The sequence below is a fragment of the Diachasma alloeum genome, unplaced genomic scaffold, assembly GCF_001412515.2.
Source record: "Diachasma alloeum isolate Michigan unplaced genomic scaffold, Dall2.0 Dall_scaffold_00370, whole genome shotgun sequence".
NCBI classification, from domain to species: Eukaryota; Metazoa; Arthropoda; class Insecta; order Hymenoptera; family Braconidae; genus Diachasma; species Diachasma alloeum.
This window is the reverse complement of record NW_021680509.1, coordinates 104,228-116,151: the sequence shown is the minus strand read 5'-3', so window position 1 is coordinate 116,151 and position 11,924 is coordinate 104,228. Positions and strand designations below refer to the sequence as shown.

The following is an 11,924-nucleotide window of genomic DNA, read 5'->3' as shown; positions in this document are numbered from 1 at the left end:
AGCAATGTTTAAGGGACCTTCACATACCCCGTCCACCGATAGACGCTCCAAAAATGTTTTTCTTGCTACTCAAAGCCCCTCTAACTAATCGGAAATGATTAAATAATTAATTTGCCAATTACTTAACCACTCTCGTATCTCTACTGTCGTCCGAGACTTGATCCAAGACTGCTGTCAGCAATGTTTAAGGAACTCTCAATTACCCTTTCTACCTACATTGGGTCCACAAAGGATTTTCAACTTATCTAATGTACCCTCAATTAATAAACAAATTGATTTGTGAAGGCATAAACAACTCTCGGATGCACTCTCGGACGAGAGTCTTTACTGGATTTTGGCGCCCTAACCTCCGAAAATCCGAGTCGAATGAGTGTCCATTCCGAGTATCGGAGCTACTCTCGGATAGGTCTCGGACTCATCCGCCAGGGTTGGTGAACAAAGAACGGGAAAAATCCATCATCATCACCCATTTCAGCATCAACACTATCAACATGCTGGCTGAGTGTATAATCAAAGTTGCGGAGGAGATCACCATCAGAGTTGTTCGAATTTTCATTCGAATCTGTGCTAATGTCAATTTCCATCGAATTGAAGCAAGACTCCCCGTGACAGCTGGTGCATATGGTTGAGCACTTCAAGCCGGCTTTTCGGCATCCACAACGATTGGAACAATTACCTTTACAAGTACAGTAGATCATCTGGAGGATATTCGGTGGTTGTTGTGCCTTTTAATGACACAAACAAATTTTTAGGGAGTTAACATTAACGAGGTTTGGTTTGGGTTCACTGTTTTTATTTGAATGACATAGCACCTGATAATTTAAAAAATATATTTATTTATAGACACTTGTTAAGAAAAAGAACTTTACACTTTATGATAAACTATTTTACACGAGAGATATATTAGAATATCGACGAGGGATATTTCACGAAATGATTTTCTGTTTTGATTTTCCGACTGGTCTGCTCGATAGTTGAAAGATAACTGACCTTGAAGAGAGCAAATTTTAGGAAAGTAAGTTGGGAGATTGAGAGGGAGGATCTAGTGGATTTTCAGATTGAGAGGGAGAATCTGGTGGATTTTCATTGGCCATTGGGGTTACAATTTTGTAAGGCCAATACTCATTGGTCGATGAGGAAAATGGTAGGAGTTGAGGGTGGAGACTGGTTAGGAGAGAGAGAGGGTCCGTTTTTGGAACTCGAGTGGTTGGGTGCAATAGAGGGCTGGATGGAAATTGCTTTATGACGGTTGGGTTTCTACGCGACTAAGTGCACTGCAAAATAAACGGTCGTTCGAGAATTTGTACCCTTGGGATTAAATAATAAATGAGGACGAGGATTAGGCTGGAGGACACTTTAAAATTATTGTGTTCGTTTGGTAAATTAGTTTGAGCAGACTGGGAAAGTACGCGGGCGTAGACTTCTATAATAAAAATGCTATTTGAAATGGACGGGGAAAACACGTAGACGTAGACATCTATAATAAAAGTGCTGAAATAATTTCGACGCTTCTAAAACCGTAATAAAACCGTAAAACTGAGTGATTTTCCCGAGCAGATGTTCAAGCAATAATATTTTCAAGAGATTAACAGAATTTTGAATAATTACTTTCTTTCTGCAATAATAAAATATGTTTCGATTCGGAACAGTGGTGCTGCTGGCATTTTCGTCATGATAGGGAAATAGGTATTATCCTTCAATTCCCATCCTCAGTCACTCGGATTGAGATCATTTCTTAGCCACTTCTGCACTTGAAAGTAGACATGCCAGATATGTTCATCAGTTGTCGCAGCTGTCGGTGGAAGTTGTGCTAAACGCACCTCAGTCTTCAATCGTGCAGCAGAAGCAGCAAAGCGTTCCAAGCGGAAAGCGTTGATCGAAGATTCCTTCGGATTGGCGCCGTACAAAGCTTGCATCAATCGGTGGCCTGCTTGTATGATATCTTCTCTAGAAGCCTGAGGATCATTGAAGAATTTTTCAAGTTTCTAGAATTTTTGAGAGGTTGAAGCAGTTCTGTGAATTTGGAAAGAAGTTAAAAATCCCTTTAATAAAAAATCCAATGTAACGTTTTTTGAAGCCAAGTTATTCCGCCTAATGTATTCTAACATTAACATAATAATATACTATATTCAAACATATAATATATTTTTCTCTACATATAATTGACAATTACAAAAATTGAAACTAAAGAAGAATTATTAAATTTTTTAAAAAACCTAGAATAATTTTAATTAGAAGAAAATAATATTTATGTATCATAATATCATATATAATCACTTATTTATAACATGAATGATTATTTTCTAATTGAAAATTAAAAATGAATGAAATTAATTCTTTTTAGGTCTATTTTTTTTAATTTCAATTTTGTAATTTTTATTTAGAAAAAAAAATTATTTCTCTATTACAATATTATAATGTATTTAATATATTATAATATTATATATTATGGGCCGGTTGCACCAAGCCGAGTTAGCTATTTAAATCGTCAGATTTATTTAATCTCCAGATTAAATTAAATCTCCATATGAGATCCATAAAAACCATATGAAAACTGTCATCAAAATTAAAATTTTGAAGGTACAAAACAAAAAATAGGAAATTGTTCCCCTGGACTTGTCAATTTGCATCAGAGGAATTATAAAATTAGTAAAATTTCAGATATAAAAAAAGGGGTCTTGAACAATAATAAGTGAAATTGTCCGCCGACAATTCAGTAGCTCATTTTTCAATTTTATTTTGACTATTTTTTTTTTTTCATTGAATATCTCGAAAACGTTGGAGAATAGCAAAATTTTTGTTAAGACCATTTTTATAGAGCAAATAAAGATATACATAAAAATTTATAATGAAAATTTGACTACTAGCCACAGATTCAGAGATATTTATCAAAAATCCAGCTGAGGGCTATTGCGTTGAGCGCAGCAAGAGGTTTGAATAAGTTGCACATGGCGCCAATCACGTGACTCATGGCACTGTCGCAGGGAGGGTAACAGCTGACGCGTTGCGCCGACTGCTCCGAAATTGCTATTATAATTTATAATAAATTAACGGTACATTTTGGGCTATAAGTTCCTAACTCCCCCCGATAGGACATTTTCTCAGCTACAAAGAAATATATTTTTTTCCCATCTGATGAGGTTAACTAAAGATATCTAGGATTGAAGACGGCCTGTCGGCAATTCCCAATTGTTTATAACAAATTGTGAATCACCCCGGCAAATTTGAGCATATACTTTTTAAAACATTAATAATTACACTTTTAGCTATCGATTGGTGTAATTTAGTGCCCTTTGGTTAATTTCGATGTAAAAAATCTAATTTGACTGGACTATCGTGCGATAGCACAGTGAAGGGTGTCGCCGCACTCTCGTCTCTCTATAAATAGCGAGAGCTCGTGCGATAACGGAGCAAATGCTCTCGCTCCACTCTCGCCTCTCTATAAATCTGTCGTGAATTAGTCAACTAGGATGAGTCCATTTTACTCGAAAATTTTTCGCAAAATCAAATCGCTTCCTAACTTTTGTTAGGAAGTGATTTAGCCAAAAAACGCATTTTCAAAAAAAATGCACCCATCTTAGTTTACCAATTGACAACAGAAATTGGCGAGAGCTGGGGTGATAGCACAGTGAAGGATCTCGCTCCACTCTCGCCTCCCTATAAATAACGAGAGCTAGTGTGATAGCACAGAGAGGGGTCTCGCTGCACTCTCGCCTCTCTATAAATGACAAGAGCTCATGTGATAGCACAGCGAAAGGTGTCTCCACTCTCGCTTCAACAACTACCAGAGAAAATTATCAAAAAATTATCAGCTGAAAACCCTGTAGGTTTTACCACGGGACGTCGAATGGTGGAATTCTATTGGCTGAAATTTGGATGGGAAAAATTCTCGTAATAATTCGCTGTCTCTCTTAGTTTCGAAGATATTCTTGAAAAATTCACCGACTTATTTTTTTTGGTCGTGAATTTTCAATTAACAACCTCTTCCCTCCCTGTCTTTGCAAAAACCCCCCTCCTCACATCTGACATTCCCAATATTTTGACACTCGTCCCGATGTATGGGGCACATACGCCCCTTAAATACCTCGGCGGTAATTTTTTATTTCAATCTGAAAATTCTCAATAATTAAGAAAAATTAAGTATTGGTTTTAGAAAATAATAGTTCTCGAAAACAATTCCCACATTGGTTAATTTTTATGATCCCACCAACGATAAAGGTTAAGAACAGGAGTTTCTAAAATCTAGAAACTAGTTCCTAAAGCTGATTCACTTTTTTTTCTCTGTGTTCGGTGCAAATGTCGGTAGTTATGTCCCCAAGTTACCCCTAAAATTTCAGATAAAAAATAATAACGCTTTTGAGTAATTGCAGATTGAAAGAAAATATTCATGTTGCCATAACGGCTCAAAAATTGAATAAATTGAATTAAATTGCGGTCATTTTGAAGCTTTTCCAATTACCTTCCAATGTTTGTAAACGAAAATTTGATTTCTAATGATTAAATTCAATTATTCCACCTTTTTCTCCAACAATCAAAATTCAAGGGGTTAAATTTAATTTTTTTGAAAAATCATAACTCGCTGCAAGAAAATGGAATCGCTCTAAAAATTTTCTGAGTGCTTAGTCTCATGTACTCCTAAAAAAATCGGCAGAACAATCGGAAACAGGACATTTTTTTCATTTCGGATATGACGTAGAATAGCTCAATTCTCAATGCACAACTGCTTCCCCCCCTCCCAATGTTTCAGCAAAACTTCGCTTTCTCCCTTAGAATTGGAGATATCCTTGAAAAACTCATCGGCCAACTAAGTCGGCTGCGGGAGGGCCGTCCATTGAGAATTCAGTACACTCCCCCCCCCCCCCCCNCAATCCCCCCCCCCCCCCCCTCATGCTTCTATCCCACACAAAAATCGCCATATGTAAAACCTTCTCCCCATTGACGAAGCTCCATAGCCCCAAAAATCGGCTTGAATCGAACAAAAAATTCGGCTTGAATCAAACCGAAAAACCGGCTTGAATCAGACCGAAAAATCGACTTGAATCAGACCGAAAAATCGAATTGAATCAAGACGATATCTACTGCCTGAAACAGGCAGAATTTCGGCGTGAATCACTCCGTTTTTCCGTTTGATTCAAGTCCATTTTTCGGTTTGATTCAGACCGATTTTTCGGCCTGATTTAGACCGATTTCGGCTTGACACGTTTCTACTTGAAATGAACCATTTTTCGATTAATATCAGACCCGGAATCCGGATTGGCGTAGTCTGAGTCATTCGGCTTGAATCAACCGAAAAACGGTTAGAATTAAACCGATGGCGACTTGAATCAGGACTTCTTTTTTGGGTGAGTAATTTGAGTTGCATCGACAGCAAGTCAACGTCCGGTGAGCAACAAATAAGTCAGGGTTATTAAAAAAATATATTTCTAAATGATATTAATTTTTGAAATAATTTCAAACATGACACATGCCAAATTTCAAGTTAATATATATATTATTACAAAAGTGAGAGTGCTAACAAGGATTTTGAGCGCCAAACGGAAAAATGAAAATATCTCAGAAACTTTGTGCGAACGGGCATGCATATTTTTATTAATGGAAGTAGAAGACATCAAGACGTATATTTTGAAGAAAAATATTGAAATCGGTTGAGTAGTTTTTGAGATGTATGGGTAATTCTCTACAAATTGTCTCTACAAATTGTGATTTTTCACCTTGCACATTTTTCAAAATCTGAACATCTCTGTAGAGTAATTTTTTTTACATTTCTATATGTCATAATGGTCCAGAAGTATAGTCCTAGCATCACTCTACTCTACCAACTTCAAAAGATTGAGAATGTTAGAGTGTTACCGATTTTTTACTGCCACGTTGGTGACCAAACTTGAAAAGTCTTCGTATTTCAATCAAGAAATCTAATTTTCAGATAATAGAAAAAGTTTATTGATTTATTTGACATCTTTCGAGTATTATATATTCATTTGCGGAGATTACTTTGGTTTTTTTTCGAACAATCAATTCTGCCACAGTATATTTGTATTCAGCAGTTGTTGATGACCCACCTGGGTGTTACTCTGAGTTTGCACCATTTAAACACCTAAAAGATTTTTCTTAATACCTTTGTGATGATACAACTTCACTCCCATACGTTTATGTGATATAACACGGTTGTGACTACCACGGTTGTGACATTCTGTGTTAAAATCGTACTTCGTGCCAGCTATGAATTCAAAGCTCTCTGAAGACGATGAGTTTCAGGTAATGGAATGTTACTTTTTTAATGAAAAAAATTAGCTAAGAAATTACTCAGCATGTAACAAACATGAGAGCACGGTAGTGACAAAATAATTTGTGGCTTATGTTTTTCACCTCTCGAGTAGTCTTTCTTCGATGTGCACGTGTCTAGTTAATTTTTACTGGGGTAAATACTGGACCTTACCCCTTTATTACAGACTTTCGGTGCGTGCGTCATGTGCCAACATCCGAAATGGCGTGACCACAGTTGAATTCAAATTTTTTTAAATAGTGCTATAATTGTCGGATAAACTTTATGATCGTCCTGGTGTGAGTAAAACTGTTATTCCTCCAAAAATTGCTCATGAAAGTATACTTAGTCACATCCCCTATTATCTATGTTCAGCAATTTTTTTTGAGCTGCTTATTTACTCGGTTTCATTGACAAAATCTCGAATTTGATAAAAAGGACATACCACGGTAGTGACATTTAGGCTGGTTTCAGTTCTCTAAAACTAAATAAACAATCAGGTAATGGCATCTATGTTATAGAAACGGTGAAATGGTATAGTGTCTCCCGACATCCGGAGAAATTCGATGATTATTCCATCATTTTGAGATTGGAAATTTGAAGGGCAAGAAAATACAAATTTGTAGATAATCACCCATATGCGAAAAACGATTTAGAAATCAATGGCGATTTCTCAGAAACTGCTGCATCGATTACGTTGAAATTCAGCGCAGAATTAGCTCTTATTAATATCTATAATCTGACAAAATTTCAGATTTTTTGAAATCATTTTAGTCCTTTAATTCTGCGATTTTCTGAAAGTTATCCACCAGGTGGACACCCGCACGCATACACACAAGGTGGTCAAACGTCGTATTTTTACGTTTCAGCCAATTTTACATCATTTCCACGCAAAATTAGACAATCTAAAGACGAAACGATTTCAATGCTTCCATTCGGAAGGAGAAACGACGTGCTGCGGCGTTTTCATCACATGGCAGGCAATCTAGGTTAGTTAAATATGATATTAGTAAGTGTCATACACGCTTACATTTTCCATTACTTTAATAGAATTGCAAATTCGACCTACTGGTTTGATCACTTCGTAATTCGTAAGTACATGTATCATTCCCTTAAATCGTGTGAGCAAATTTGGTCTCAAAATTTTCGGAACTTGTATCTATATTTTCTACAGTTTTGTTTTTCATTTGTATACTTTATTCAGTTAAATCATGAAATTCAGGAATAACAACTCATCACAGAAGTGTTCACTAGACATAGATTCTCGGAGTCCTTAAAAATTGCAAGTATTCCGAGTTGTGTTCGAGGAAGCCGAAGAGATTTTGTAATATGATGCATTGCATCGATATCGAAATTGTGGATGGAAGTCATCATTGCGTGTTCGAATACATACAGTTGCGACTTATTAAAAAAATCTTAATATTTAGTATTTCACTCTTTTTAGTATCTCACTCGCACTGCAGAAACGTCCTGTAGGTTGAGTAGCGTTGCCTGAGAAAAATGCTCGTAGCGCGCCTATGAATGAAATGAAAACAAGTAAAAGTCATTGCACTGGTAGTGATCGACATACTGAACGTTTTGACGTTAATTCCAAGAGTGTCCTAGGTAAAAACTTGTACTGTATTATTTACAATAGCAACTATGTCTTATAGTAATAAAAATATTTGTAGTTACAGGATTATTTACTACAATTATTCACTCGAATTTATTATGTTATTCAGGGGCCCTTCATGCCGGATTGGGTTGGACAGACTTGGATAAATTCTTCGCTATGCTGAACATGCCACGTTATAATTTTCAAACATATAAACGATATGAGGATGAACTTGGATTAGTAGCAGAAAAAGTGGCCAAAGAGAGCTGTCAAAGTGCGACTGAGTTAGAAAGGCAGATGACGCTGGAACAAGCCGCAATTATTGAAAAATCCCTGTAATTTCAAGTCTCTTTATTTTTTACAATTCCGCTGCCATTGATTCAATCACCCCAATTTAACGTATTACATGCATAATTGTGTTCCGTCTTTTTGGAGTTAAGTCGATTTTTTTTTTCAAGTATTTACAAATTTACAAAATATTTTTTTTATCGTTTCTTCAAATGCCGATTATTTTCCTCATTTTTTGGAATTAATTCGATTTTTTTAAAAATATTTCCAAAATATTGTTTTATTTACGTTTCAACCTCTTTTTTTGGAGTAAATTCGATTTTTTTTTCTAGTATGTACAAGATATTTTTGGGATGATTTTTTTAATTTCAATTATTTTCCTCGTTTCTGTACTGACTTGGACTTTTTTTAGTATTTACAAAAGATTTCTCGATAAATTTTTTCAACTTCAGCAACGAAATTCAATCAACTCATTATTATGATGTTCTGATGCTTTTTTGACGAATGTCTCATTTATTTTGACAATTATTTTTTTTTCATTTTTTCCCGTCCTCCTGAAAAATGAAATAGACTTTTTGTGTAACCTTGTTTGTACCAAAGATATTTTAATAAAAAGTTGAATCATGAGTTTCATTGTGTTGATGTTTCGGGATTTCGTATTTCATTCTTTACGCCAGAAGCAAAATGAAGTCAATTTGACTCAATTGAAACTTGTCGAGAAAGTATTGGGGGTGGCAACCCGTAAAAAATTGGCCGCTGCTGCTATTGGTGTTAAAAATCTTGAGAATATTTATTCGACCCTTGGAGCTGAAGGTATTGATGATTTTTTCAAAGAAAAAGTTAAGAATAAAGTGATGACTCTAATTCAAGGGAAAACGATACAAAAAATCATCGATTTGTTGACTGAAAATGATAAGAAATAGATGCCAAATATTATCATTTAGTTATGATATTCATGGATTATTCATTAAGGATTGCAAATTATTGACGTTAAATTTAATGAATGTTTATACCGTTTTTCATCCCCAGATGTGTATCTATTGCCCTACGTCCTGTTTGAATTAGATGAATAAACGTTGATCGTACTACCTAAGGTTTTTCTGAATGTATTATTTCTTCATTTCCTCGCTACTTTATTTATTGATTTAATTAATTAACGTAAAATCCGAAAAATCTCCGATAATTCTCGCGACATCTGTGCGTCACACGTTTGTATTTGGCGCGCTCACTCCTCCCTGAAACTGTGTTGCGACGTTGTCATACTTACGAACTGCGCGCGCAGTAATTTTAAAACGACGTTAAATTTTCGATGTTTTTGCAATGTTTTGGTGCCAATTATTGCCCTGATCGATGTGAAAAAATATATCGATTGTCCGTTAGATAAAAACCTATTGATGGGGGCAGTTTCACTCCGATAAAATAATTTTTTAGCGTTTTCCCTTAGATTTTGTGATTTCTCCATAAGAACACGGATTAAATTGACATTTTTAAAAAAATTATAACTTTGTTATGGAGTTGCGCAGAGACCTATTCGCGATCGCAAAAGCGATTTTTCGCCGTCTGGTGGTGGTTTGTAGAATTACTATCTTGCAGAACCAATCTGATGGTAGTGCGCCAAGGCTCTGGAGTATGAAGAGTACATTAGAGTACAACGGCACAAATTTCGTTTTCAACGAATGTGTATTTTACAGGCCGAGCCGAAGGGGAGGTCTGTACACACATTCGTTGAAAACGAAATTTATTACCGAGTGCTCTATCATATTTTACGTCAAGTCGTGCAGAAGTCGAGTTTTGAGCAAGCTGCGCGAAGCGCATTTTTTAACTTGCTTTCGGTTACGAAATATTCAACAAACAATGGACTCAACCGACTCGGCTAATTTCATTATAGAATATTCATCTCTACATGAAATACTTACACTGCTTTATATAATTGTCAAGAGAGAAATGTTGACTGCAAACTTTCATGTTTTCATCGTAAATTCCTCTCAGTTTCAATGCTTCCATCCATTTGTTCCGTAAAATTAAATCGGATGGAAAACTACGGAAACTTAAATTCAGTTTATCCTTTACTTTGCACTGTGGAACACAGCATCCTCTTTTCGAATTCTTGAGATAATAGTTCTGTGCCATTTTCATAAACAATCGGTAGGTTATAAGATCAAAATTTAATTCACGGCTTGTACTTGAAACACTGAAATGTAGTATATACTGGAAAGGGCACTGATCCGCCTGACGCGAGCCGACAGAGAGGGGCGATTTTCAAGGATACCTATCTCTCTCGTACCGTCCGCTCAAAAAGTTTTCTTACCTTCTAGAACGTATAGAATTCAGTATTGGCGTTCAATTTTTGTTGTTGCATCATTATAACATAGAATTGATCATTTTTTTCCAATGTAATAATACTCGGGCCATTTACAATTTAATTAAAATAATTCCACATGGGAAAAATACAAAAAAATATACAATTCAAGAGATTATTTGTTCAATCAATCTGAAGGTGTATCGAAATCCTCTGAGTCGATATCGTCATCAGTATTCGGATTTTGAAATTTAGGTATGTCCAATATAATTCCTGAAACAGAAAGTATAAATTGAATGATATAGGTTTTATTTTGAGGGAATTCCAGGGACTCTCAATTTCAGGAAAATGCCTCGTGTGTCGAGGAGTTGAATTGGAATCTGTTTATATCTAGTTGTCCCAATACTGCAATAAAAAATAAGAACATTGTAATTGTGAATTTTTTTAATGCATGAAGAATACAAGAGAAATCCAATGAAGACAATATCAAAATACACGATTTTTCCTCTAATTTTCTACGAAATAGCTGTTCGTGGATTAGAGGATATTTTTTTATTCTCACAATGGGACAATTATCGCCAAGATGTAAATAGCAACAATTGAGTGTGCACCACTCAGAGTACATAAGCTTTTTAACTCGCATGTACATGCTCGTTCTACGCATGCGCAACGCCTGCTAGAGTGAGACAGGTATCCTTGAAAATCTACCTCTCTCTGGCTCGTTTTCCGCTTACGGGCCTAGCATGGCAGTGCCCTTTCCAGTATATACTACATTTCAGTGACTTGAAACAATTTGACATTTCAGCGCGATTTGAGGTTAGGGTTCTGAGCAGCTCCGCAAGTTAGTAGTTCTCCACGGTCCCGCATTTTTGGCCATAGCGCTGACGGCGGTTTCGCGATCGCGAATAGCTTTGCATATGCTTTTTAAATAGATTGAAGAACCTTGTAAAAAATTTTCATAAATTCCGTATATTTTTAAATATCTTAAAAATATAGGGCGAATATCCTTAATTTAAAAAATTAATCGCTCCGTTGGTTTTGTTTCTACAAAAAGTTTAAATGTTCCAGGTCGGTACTCATCAAGTTTCTGACCACACGTCGAGTCTGTCGATTTATTATCGTTTATCGCTGCAATACTAAAGGTGTCCTCCAATACCGATCGTAAATAACTTAGGGATTATTGGCGTGCAATAGATGTCGCACTCTGGTACGATTCTTCTGAAATTCTAATATTGGTGTTTTCTTATAGTTCCATTTGAAGGTGTATAATTATATAAACTCATTGATTTGCATGCTTATCTAACCATTTATGACCCGTTCACTAACTTTTCTGGATGTTTATTTTTTACCACTGTTTGTTCAGATATTTTACTTATAATTTGTTATCAATCTAATAAAATATGTTTCAGATATATTTTCGATAAATTCTCTTTCAATTCAGTATTGTGGAATTAGATGGTGTGTATCAAGATTGATCGTTT

General features: G+C 35.6%; 1 long non-coding RNA gene across 1 annotated transcript; it reads left to right on the top strand.

The window, feature by feature from the left end:
* Positions 1-7,079: 7,079 nt before the first annotated feature.
* On the top strand, positions 7,080-8,356 carry LOC107041627. The gene is made up of 3 exons (XR_001461086.1): positions 7,080-7,251; positions 7,707-7,867; positions 7,984-8,356. It is a non-coding gene; the product is annotated as an uncharacterized LOC107041627 (long non-coding RNA).
* Positions 8,357-11,924: the final 3,568 nt, after the last annotated feature.